Genomic DNA, 11,687 nt, shown 5'->3' with positions numbered 1-11,687 from the left:
GATGTCACCCTCCTTGAGTTTTTTTTCTTTTTGTTCTTTTATGTTAAAACAACGTTTACTCTATAATGATGCTTGAGCATTCGTTTCCACTGTTGTATCCATTTCTCTCAGTTCTAGTCGTGATGATGTCTCGCAGAATCTGCTTTTTTTTTTTCATCTAGTATGATCAGCCTTGTTGTATTGTTTGTTATGTTATTTCATTTTTTTAGTTTGATAAGATCTCTTGGCAGATCTTACGCAACATTATTGCTTCCTGTCCCTTGCTGGTTTAAAGTTTTCTTCTTCAGAAGTGATGGCAATGATATGAAAACCAAAACACATAATGTAGTAGCGAACATCACAGGCATTAAAACATACGTTACTGACATAATCCATTATTATTTATTTATTTACTGACATCAAATACAAAAAAAGGGCTAATAAAAATAAAATAAATAAATATGTGTTTATAGTGGTCATGCACTTAGCTTCATATCTCAACGAGATAGCTAGTTTACAGGCATGCTACTGAAACAGAGGAAACAAATAATTTATAAATGAACATAACAGGGTTAAAAATCCCAACTGGCAGGAGGCAGACCAGTTGGCTAAATACAAAGCGTGGTCGAGGATTTGAACTCGGGACAACCGAGAAACAAATCCAGCTAGTGGCAAGGGCAGGCCTCGAACCGGTGACCTCCGGATTACAACACCAGCGCCCTAAACCACTCGGCCACGCTCGCTACAATTTCTGACTTTTATTTGTGTACGAGAGTTTTGCCCAACTCCCATCCACATAGTGACATTTGATAGTTCTACAAAATAAGGAAATGAATACGTGCGAGGATTCTCGAAAACCGAAGAGGCGAGTTTACTGTGAGTTTTAAGTGCGTTTATAGCCGTGCGTTTATAGCCAGAAAAATCGAGAAAAGCTGTAAGGTCTGTGCACCGTTTGGAGAAGAGCTAAAGCTTATTTACCCCTCACAGCACCTATTATTCGCCCCCTCCCCCCTCCCTGCCCACCCCGCTGAATGGGATTTTGCGCATTTTAGCCAAAGAAATATGTTTTGTAGTCATTCTGTATTTCGAGCTAAATCTTACTTGCGGTCAGGGGTACATTACATTGAAATCAGTTTTATACTGGACACTTTTTCAAAGGGAATGGATCTGCAAGTAGCTAGTTTTCTAAAATTTTGCAGTGAATTGCCTTGATATATAATGCTGATAGAACTGCTTGCAGGGCAGTCTGTAAGCGCAATTTGTATTACAAAAAATACGCCATGAAATTCGAATTGTTAAATCACAATTCAACAAAGAGAAGCTAAAAGATGCAAGTAAACATCGCAAGGGAGGCACGTTATTGATTTGTCCTAGTAACTACCTCAATCAGGGTGCGTTTCACTAGCGCCGGCAATGTAGAGGTAGGTTGACTGATGTTATGATGAAAATAAATATTTCAAGTTTATTCATCGGTCAAGAAAGCTGAGGGAAGGTCCCCCTACCTACTAATAGCAAGGGCGCACGTACACCAGGTAAAAAATTGAAGCCTTTAATCCTAACCCTAATCTCATAGGTAAGGTTTTTTACAGTTATTTACTGCTGCCTATGTAATGACAATTATACACACCGTCCATTACTAACGACCCTCTTTTTATGACGATCACGATGACGATGATGACGGTGATGACGTTCACGTTGACAACGACGACGGCGATGATGCTGATGATGATGACGACGATCATGATGACGATGATGATGATGATGATGATGATGATGATGATGATGATCGCGATGATGATGATGATGATGGTGATGATGATGATGATGATGATGATGATACAACTCCTTTAACTTCAAAGGTGCTCTACGGAAATAACGTTTAAATTATTATAACGCTATTGTTAATAAATAAAAAGAAAGAGAAGGTCTCAAAGGTTTGACAAGACGACGATACACAGTTTCTTAACATAACAACGGCGATCTCAAGAGTATTAAGTCGCATTTTGAAGAATGTTTGCTCTTATCGCCAATAGACCTAAAAAAAATAAAAATAAAATAAATATGTGTTTATAGTAGTCATGCACTTAGCTTCATATCATATCTCATATCTCAAGCATGCCACTGAAACAGAGGAAACAAATAATTTATAAATGAAAAAAAACAGGTTAAAAATCCCAACTGCCAGGAGGCAGACCAGTTGGCTATATACAAAGCGTGGTCGAGGATTTGAACTCGGGACAACTGAGAAACAAATCCAGTTAGTGGCAAGGGCAGGCCTCGAACCGGTGACCTTCGGATTACAACACCAGTGCCCTAAGCCACTCGGCCAGCGCCTTAAATCCGTGCGATGGAAAGTAAAAGATCATCTACCTCTACAAGTTAATGTTTTCACATATGATTTCCAGATAATTGTTTAATATATTTTCTCTGACACTAAAGAAACACCTTTCGGATCATCTTAATCCTCAAAAAACCATCTTCGCGGGCTTTCAAATGCTGTTAATGTTTGTTCTACTGTGTCCTCCATGTTGGTCTCAAAATCCATGATCGTTAAAAAATTGCACGTTAAGCACAGTTTAGTGTCCTAGTCCAAAATTGTTTGGTAATTGGCTAATTTTATCAGCTTGCTGATCTCTAAATGTGGAAGAGAACAGAAGTAAGATAAATTTTTAGAAATTGTCGTCCTACTCGTCCAATCGTGGACCAGTTAATGCCTTGCGTGACAAAGAGAAAGTTAACCAAATTATGCTCCCACTACACAGTCTTTTGGAATTGAACTGCACTCAGGTTTACTTTATCATTTTAAAATGTAGACTGTGTAAAAAGTTGTGACGCTAATTTTTTGATAAAATAATATTTTTTGTTTTTATTTGTTAATTATTTTTGCATCGTTAGCCTAAGTGTTGTAATGTTAATAGTATTGATATCATAAAGTAGAGTAATTTCACACTGTCTAAGCTGTACTGTAAAGTAGCTCCTTTTGTAAAGTTAGTGATCTATTTTTTGTAATCATTGTAATGTTGTATGTTTAATGTTGTATTTGCAAATAAATAAATAAAAAAAGATAAAATGATATTTAATATTTCAGCAAGGAGGAAAGGAGAGCAGAAAAAGCCAATTCGAAATGTATATGAAAGATGCAGTGACTTGATCACTAGTTAGCGTGTTTGAATCTTAATCAAGCAGATCACCAACCATTTTGACCACTGGATGGGGTCATTTGTCATCTTGGAATGTACATCCACCCAGGAGTGTAAATAGAGGCCGGTGAAAGAGCAAACTGACAACAGGGGGGCTACCTGTAAGGGATGTCATGTACACTGTACCTTCCCATCTAGGAATAGTAGCGCTACTCATAACTGCAACATGCTACAAATAATGAAGTTTAATATTGGCCTGCTCTGCCATAAACTGTACTCTAAAAAGGCTTTACTCTTATAATTATTGTTTGAATTTCTTAAAACTACCATTAAATCATACCATTGAATACTACCATACCATACTACCATTAAATCATTTAAAGAGATTAAGTATCATCTTTTGGGACTGGGTTGTACATGCATGTAGGTGTTACTGGGTCAACTCAGTGGATTTAAAAATAAAAGACAACCATAAACCAATAAATTTTCATCCTGAAGAACTAAGGCACACTGGTACCAAAATTCACACATGCACCCAATTAGTCCGACAAAATTTCTGTTTTTTTAAGTTTATTAAAAAAAACTATATTAAAACACAAACATATTTTGTGATACATGTAAGTGCCTTATTTCATTTAATAAGCATCAGATCTCTGGTCATGACAAAAGTGCATTGTAGACAAGATCAGTCATGATCCTTTACATTCATGATTTGTGTACATGTTTGTTTTCTTTCTACACAGGGAGTAGCCAAAGTAGATAAGAAGAACAAAGAAGAAAAAACAAGAAAGACTCCAACTCTACAGGTTTGTGACGAGCATGGTCCCTGCTATCAGAGGCTTCTTTTGTATTCGCTGAGTTTAAGGAACGGGGAAAAGAGACCTCTACCCTGGGTCGAGAATCACTTTATTCGACCACCATCCGCAGTCTTGGACAGCTGCTCTCAAAATGCATGCTCCTTGCCTCTGTTTGCTGTCCACAACTTGGGTTTGTTGTGATTCGCTCATTTCTTTCCATTGATACCGGTATTTTATTCTGCTGTCATTGATTGAGCCTTCAACCTGCTAAGAACAACACGTTTGGGCGTTCCGTTAGCTCAGCTAATACAATGTACAAAAGAAACGAGGCCTCTGCTAGCAGGGAGACCAGTATATGAAAAGCTACAATGTATGTTGTGGCTCGAACGAAAGCTCAGTAAGTCATTTTCTTATAGGACTACTTTATTTAAATTGTAATATGGCCACCCTGTTAATATGGTTATGTTTTGGCCCATTTGTAACAAGATTAAAATGGTTCCTCTGCACATGGTCTTGGAATGCCTGGTCAATCTTTTGCTTCTGTTCGTTTTGAATCCACATGATTTTCACAATCATTTTATTTATCTTGTTACTTCAGCAACCAAGTACACCTAAAACTGGTGGGAAAAAGACAGGAGGCAAAACTCCTGAACCAGCAAGACACTATTTTACATGATAATGATATAAGAACATTCTTCAGTTGACTAGCCTTGTTGAGGCCCTGCCAGGGCGGGGTCCCAGAGTCGCTTGTTTAAATTTCAAAACATAATGCTTGGTGTTTCCTTGGCCTTTCTAGGCCTTTTTTTACTTATCGGAATGTGATGAGAAAAGTTATTGTTTGTCGCAATTTCATTTCAAGTGCTGTCGCTACTTTTTGGGCCATGTTGCTTGACAGAATGTACCCTGACAGTGCCACCTTGTTGGCTCAATTTTCATTGGTTTCAAATCATGATAAATAATACTTGAAAAAAGAAAAGAAAAATCACACTGGCTGATCCAGGAATAATTTGTACTCGCTACGATTTTTATGAGTACATCTCAGTAACTGAAGTAAAACCATGCAAGTGTTAAATTAAAAACGACTTATTTTACATCTGAATAAACTCAATTTTCTTCAGCTGGACACGGATAAAATTAAAGAAAAGTTAGTGAAAGTGAGTACGCATAATCTCCAAGGGTGTAAGTTTAAGTGGTTAGAGGATGCAAGTTTAGCTACAATGAAAATCAATCCCTAACACAGAGAATACCTGAACAATGATAATGAAATTTATGTCTTGTATAAAAATCATAAAAAAATTTGGTCCCCATTGTTCCTCAAACCCCTGACTTTTGTGATTCTGAAGAAAACGCTCTACCAATGTGCTGTGAAGCCACTGCGTCGACTGGTCAATAGCGAGTTCATTTAAGCCTATATCCATTAACCGATGTTCAGAATGAAGATAAGAGGTAGACAACAAAGCATGTGGTTCCTAGTTGGCTCTAATTATCTAAATGTAATATCTAACAAACATGACTCTGAGTGTCAAAGGTCTATAAGTGCAGTTGTGTCTGCTGTTAGACGCTCTTTGGGCCTGAAGAAGTGCCTGGTAAGGCGAGATAAAAAAACGTCAAGGTTTATGTGGCTGTGGCCATGACTTAGGAAGGGAGGTGTGTGCATGCAGGGCTAGACTGTATACAGTTTGCATTGGGTAGGCGTTTTAGGTTGGCACGCACTCGTGATGGGACACGTCCCTGTGACTTGTCCCTGCAGCAAGTTTTGGGGACAAGTCCCTTTGTGACAGTGGGAGTTACCTAGTTTTGCCAAGAAAAATATAATCGCCCTGGATTTTCCCTACATTCTTAAAATGGTTTGAAATTGAATTTCCTTAGTTTGTTCTGAATTCCATGTAAACCTGTTTTTCTACCTTCGTCTCTAGACGCCTAATCTTCCAAAGAAACTGGAGAAGTTTAAAAACTATATGAAGCATGGGTACAAGGTTACCGATGACGCTGTAAGTTGTTGTTATTGGTCTTTTAACCGTTATTTCAGTGTTTTATCTCTTTAAAAAATTAAATATAATAGGTAAGAAATGACGGTGTATGTATATATGTCATGCTTAGTAGAATCACAGTGAGTTGGCTTATCGTAAATATAATCTTAACTCTTCTGACCTGCTACTTTCTGCAATGGTAGGACGCTCTATCACAGAGTCTTGGCCTTTGCTTCTTAGGAAAAACAAGTGCAGTAACCTGGCTTGTTAAAACGAAAGAGGTGTTATGTTGTTAGGCTAGGCAGCTCTGCATGATTCCGGTTTGTCACCTGGCATGTTATCTTTCTCAAAGTTTGTTTGTTTTCCTTTGTTGCAGGAGTTAACGAAACTCTGGGACTGGCTTAAGGCAAACAAGTAACATTGACGCCTTTTGTGCTTCGCAATAGATTAAAGACCGTTTTATTAAATAATTTGGTTTCTCTTTTTTGTTATTAAGTTTGTAGTTTGAGGATTGCTTATGTTTTTTTTTTTTTTCATGGGGGAGATATTTTCTGCAATGCTGTCCCTAATAACATGCGTTTTAAGGCGGTCCAAAGGCTGCATTCTGTGGAGTGAGTGCGTCACAACCAAGCAGAATTTTACGCGTCGCACATAAACTCCTTTCAGAAAGTGGATATTTTAGACTGAGTGTGCACTCCCCCCCCCCAACCTCCCTAATCCTTATCCCTATGCTGCCTTTTTTTTGAAGATGGTCCTTTTGCAAAATACTTGTCATTGTAGAGGCCGGGTCTTACAAAAAATGTTGAAATATTGTATTCATTTCCTGTTAAAGATTGTTCTCTTCTTTTTATCTGTAGTAATATTAGTTTTTGAACAATAACAGTCACAATATCAATGATAACGGTACTTAATTCCATATAAAACCAAGTCGACCAGAAGAATGTGCAGTAGGACACATTGAAGTTTTTTCAACCGTTTCCCAGTACCGCAAATCAGCTACCTGTTAAAATTTTGCACCAGAATTATTCTCTCTCAGGACGTTCTGTTGATAGCACACTGTTGTTTGTTATTAGACATTAGTTGATGAAGAGTGAATAAATTCTTTAATAGTGACATCAGATGAGCGGGCGTTATTGTCAAAACGTTCAGTTTAAAGATAATGTTCAACAGCTGCTGCATAGAGTTGCGAGAGTCTCCAAATTTAAAGTCTTAACGGTAAATCACGTACCAATTTGAAATTGTAAAACTAGTTACAAAACAAACTCATGAAACGGTGAAATAACCAAAAAAGAAAACTTAAGTGAAATTTCCACTTCAAAAAACACAGATGCTTTATGAAATATTTATATTACTTGATATAAAGAGTCGCAATGGTAAAAGTTACTTTAGAGACAATGGTCACAATGATCAACACTTGCCTTTTTAATTTATGTCCCCGTTTAAAGCCAAAACACGTCTATTGCATCATTTCATATTAAAACAAGGGTTCAAAGCCTCCATTGAGTCCAAGTTTTAATACTTGTATTATTATTGCTGTAAATAATAACAGCCTATTAAAAGTACAGCTGATTGTGATAATAGCTTAGTGAGCTCACTAAGAGAATAGTTATCAGCATAGATTGATAAAGAAAAAAACACGCAAGTCTGCACTCAGGTAGCCTGTCATTCTCGTCAGGGGCACAGTGACAGACCAGTTAGAGAGTTCATGCATAATTTTGACGACAAACGTAGGGTGAAAGCGCGCGCGCGCGGGGAGACGTTACATTAATCTTTGTATCCGTTCTGTAACGATCTGTAAAACGAAAAAACCAAACCAGGGTGAATCTCTCTAACCACGTTTCAAACCGCGGTACCAAAGCTGGCCCTACGCGCCTGAGCCGACAATTATCAATCTATGTAGACTTATTTTCTATACAATATTTGCAAACAGCAAAAGTCCAGTGTCCGAGGTGAAACAGGAAAAGTTCGTTATTTGCGTTTAAAGTTTCGACGATGAAATAAAACAAATAACATGAGCAAAAAGTATTTCAGACCCGACAAGCGTTCACAACTAAGTTGTGAACAATTTTTGATCAAGTGGTCCATTGTCACGAGAGCAAGCGCTTACAGGGGAAACCCGTCACGCTGCAATTTGTGTCTGACGGAGAAGCTCTGCATACTATCAGCTGACAGATCCACCCTCTTGAACAAAAGATGTGAGCTTGTTACCAAGTGCAGGCACGAAAACAAGTACTACGCGGCCAATCAGAGACAGGATCGTTCCAACCGTCCTCCATGAACGTAGTTTAAATTGTATTTCACCGCATCTAACGGCACAGTCTGATGATCGCTTCGTGCGTGAAACTCTGAGTAACTGTCCGTGAAGTTTCTATCTTTAATTATTGAATTAGCTCTGCATGTATTTGCATCGATTGTGTGAAACCTTTTACATTTTTCTTTGTTTTCTTTCTTTATTACTTGATATAAAGAGTCGCAATGGTAAAAGTTACTTTAGAGACAATGGTCACAATGATCAACACTTGTCAAATCGAGTGTGTTTGCATGCAAAGCCTTTACTTCTGGTGAAAATGGTTAACACGTATAGTTAACAAAGGGAAATAGTTATAACCCGGCAAAGTTCTTTGTTTTAGGTATTTTTTCGCTATTTTGGGGGTTGGCTGTGCACACAACCTGAAAAAATACAAAAAGTGATAACGTGTGTTCATGCAACTAACCAATAAACATAGGCACGTTATGCGTGCAGAAGTTTTCAATGATACGGAAACATTGGCATGTCACCTTCGTGTCCGTATTTTCGGGGTTCCACTGTACTCTGTTTGTTACATGAAGTGAAATTAACTCTGTAATTGACCTGCATATATATCCTTCTCTTCAATCACTTCCCCGTTTCGGTGAAACATATTTACTTTATGGTTACGAGCGTTTTTATTGATTGCATAATAGCTCCACTGTGTAAATAGTTCATATCAAATCCAAAACAAGACCGTATCGTTTCTGAGGAAACGAAACAAATATTCGCTTGCAAACAAATTATATAATTTTGGCGTGCACTTTGTTACGTCAGAACTGTTTTATTCAATACGTAAATTTTCATCACTTATTTAAAAACAAGAACTCCTCCCGTCTCTGATAGCGCTTATTTTGTTGCTAGCTTTTTAACAACCATAACGTGATAATTTTGTTACAGGATACTTTTGCCTTTTTGTCGAACAATTTAACATGATACTAATATTTTTCTTGCTCTTGTAACATGATACTTTTGTTTTTCTTCAAAACGAACGTAGCACTATACTTCACGTCTCCATTTTACACGCTCAATACTCATTAAACGAAAAGTAATAAATGAATCAAATCAACTGCTTTATTTTACTTTCAATTAGACGTTGAAACACCACTTGTATTCCTTCCTGGGCGCTCCTAACGCTTTTCTTTGCAACCGAACACGATACGTTTGTTCGTTTGCAACAAGATACTTTTGTTTTCCTTGAAAATGCCGTAACGTGATTCTTTTGTTTGTTTGTTTTTTGTCTTACGGCGACATCGATGACATATGTCTTCCTTTCAATTATTACGAAAGCGCTGCGGTTTTCAGTTGGCGCCACGGAGTCTGCAGGATTCCTACCGCAAACACGCAAGTGATGTCCATGAGAGTTCTAGACAATAACGTATACTAATCTGCGTATGCGTTTGGCGCAAAACCAGTCAGTCCGACGCGAATAACAATTTAGTGCTGGGTCTTGCTGACGGCGTGTGGATTGTAAGCTGGGGAGCGTTACTAACAATAAAATACATTTGAAATCCGGAGTTGATTCAAAACTCGCCAATTCTGCGCCCTACAAATCTAAAATCCTCGAACAAAATCGTTCGCTGCCTCATTATTTCATTAGATCACTTCCCCTTTATAAACTGCAATTTCATTGGTTCTGATAGTACCTCAAACCTACTCCGGACACTACACCGTCCCATGCAACGACTAAGGATCGAGCTATTTTTGAAAAAGAAAAAAAAAAAAAAAAATTGCGACTACGTAACTCGGCATAGTTATGTGCGCAAAACAAAAGACGTGGACGTTTTCTCAATAACGTTTTAAGACAGCTTTGATTTTGTTGCACCTCAAAACTTCATCCGAAATTTTCTCGAGAACGCTCATATAAATTCTTCAAATTTCGCAGTCCTTGAGAAATTTATCTCAAGTCCAAAATCTAGAAGCCTTTTTCAAAATACTCCCTCAATTGCTGGAAAATCAGTCTCGTGTAAAATGGGTGGTGACGTCATTTTGTTGTTATGGTTACTCCAATTTCGATGAAAATGTTCTCATTTGAAACTTTCATCTTTCTTTAGTACAGCTGTATTGATCGATTTTAAGTCAGATTGTTTACGGTGACATACAAGTTGCTCAAAGTTGAAAGGTATCGTCACTCAAAAATCCGATTGAGACACCTTGAGGTCACGCGGGACCCTTGCTCATTAATAAATTCATTAGCCAAATTTCTTAAAGGGGCGGTTTCTTGTAAAGATTTAATTCGCTGAATTTTTAACTTTGATTCCGCTAAAACTTTTAAAGGATATTAGAGGATGATGGAATTACATCATGATTGCCTTTTACTGAGAGATAACCGTCTACAGTGATGTTACAAGGTCTTAAAAGTTGAACAGCAGATAATGCAATTTTGTGTCTAAGTCTTCTGCTAGAAAACCTAGTGATAAATCATAACCTCTTTTGTGTTATAACAGAAAAAAATTCTAATAGAGTTAAAACTTGAAATCTAAACTTTGAACATGTCATAACACCTAAAAATACAAGAAGTTTATGTGCCTCGCAAATCATTTCCTGAAATTCCATATTGGAGGAGAAAATCTTCGACACAAAATTACAGGTTTTGAGGCTTCCGAAGACCTTTCGAGTCAATGATTACAACAACGTGTGACATATTCAAAGCTGTGAATCTAATTATGATAATTCGCTATGTTCCAGCGCAGGGGAGACAAAATTAAGAGCAATAACGTGCAATTACTTATACAGTGGAACCCCGCTTTACGGACACCCGCTTAATACGGACACCCCGGTATTACGGACAGTTCTGTTGGTCCCGACGAAAGACTCATACATTTTCTCTTAAATTTACCCGCTTAATACGGACACCCGTTAATACGGACAACGGACACTTTTCCGTGCCTCGAGTAACAAACTGCCATACATTTTCAACCCCGCTTAACGGACACTGATTATCTGTACTGATTATCTCATCGAGAGCAGGCCGAAAGGGCAAGTGATAGAGTTCCCATCGGTTGCAAATTGCTTTCTTTCTTTTTATTTTTCGTTTTTGTTTTTTGAAGGTTAGGCAAAATAATAATATCATTAGAACAATTAAGTTTTGGTTTATTTCAAGAAAACTGACATTAATACAATATTTTGGCTGGTAGTTAAGCATGCATGTACCGTATTTATTCGGCTATAAGCCGAGACCCTAGACTTTTAGTTTTTCGAACCAGTTAGACTCTGACAAAAAATAAACCCAAATCACTCGGACGAGACCCGATTTTTCCTTCAAACTATAAAACAATCCACATGCAGCGAATCAAAATATTCGTTAAATCACAACTATGTAATTGAAAAACAACAAATCACTGATAAAGAATGAATTTATTAATAGAACCGTACACAAGCGTAACAAAACATTCACCTGAGTTCAGAATCCCATCTCAAACAATCACGCATTCTTCCGAAAAGCAGTTATCGATCGTCATGTCAAAAGCTACTGGTTTTCAAACAACTAAACCTTCAAATTGAAAGTTGTTGC

The 11,687-nt window shown here is 37.6% G+C and overlaps 2 long non-coding RNA genes across 2 annotated transcripts; both read left to right on the top strand.

The window, feature by feature from the left end:
• Window positions 1–3,075: 3,075 nt before the first annotated feature.
• Window positions 3,076–4,571, top strand: LOC144642425 (uncharacterized). The gene is made up of 3 exons (XR_013568731.1): window positions 3,076–3,105; window positions 3,863–3,925; window positions 4,515–4,571. It is a non-coding gene; the product is annotated as an uncharacterized LOC144642425 (long non-coding RNA).
• A 1,254-nt stretch (window positions 4,572–5,825) lies between these two features.
• Window positions 5,826–6,999, top strand: LOC144642851 (uncharacterized). Its single transcript, XR_013568796.1, has 2 exons — window positions 5,826–5,907; window positions 6,263–6,999. It is a non-coding gene; the product is annotated as an uncharacterized LOC144642851 (long non-coding RNA).
• Window positions 7,000–11,687: the final 4,688 nt, after the last annotated feature.

Source organism: Oculina patagonica, chromosome 2 (assembly GCF_052425735.1).
Source record: "Oculina patagonica isolate OP01 chromosome 2, crgOcupat, whole genome shotgun sequence".
NCBI classification, from domain to species: domain Eukaryota; kingdom Metazoa; phylum Cnidaria; class Anthozoa; order Scleractinia; family Oculinidae; genus Oculina; species Oculina patagonica.
Note: the sequence above shows the minus strand (reverse complement) of the source record. Positions and strands in the feature narration are given on the sequence as shown.